Source organism: Notothenia coriiceps, unplaced genomic scaffold (assembly GCF_000735185.1).
Source record: "Notothenia coriiceps isolate Sejong01 unplaced genomic scaffold, NC01 NC01_scaffold00037250, whole genome shotgun sequence".
Taxonomy (NCBI): Eukaryota; Metazoa; Chordata; class Actinopteri; order Perciformes; family Nototheniidae; genus Notothenia; species Notothenia coriiceps.
Window position 1 is genome coordinate 8539151 of NW_011369951.1, and position 217 is coordinate 8539367.

A 217-nucleotide genomic window follows, 5' to 3' on the forward strand; every position below is an offset into this window, starting at 1 on the left:
GTTGGTGCATTCAAGGAGGCAAGGCAAGGCAATTTTATTTATATAGCACCTTTCAGCACACGACAATTCAAACAAAAGACATTTAAGAATAAATACAGCATAAACACATTATTAAATGGCATTTAAAAACAGGCATAAAAAAGCAAAGATAATGAAATAAATAAATAAACACAGCAGGTACAGAATACATGAATAAAAGGCATACTAGCAGTGTGAG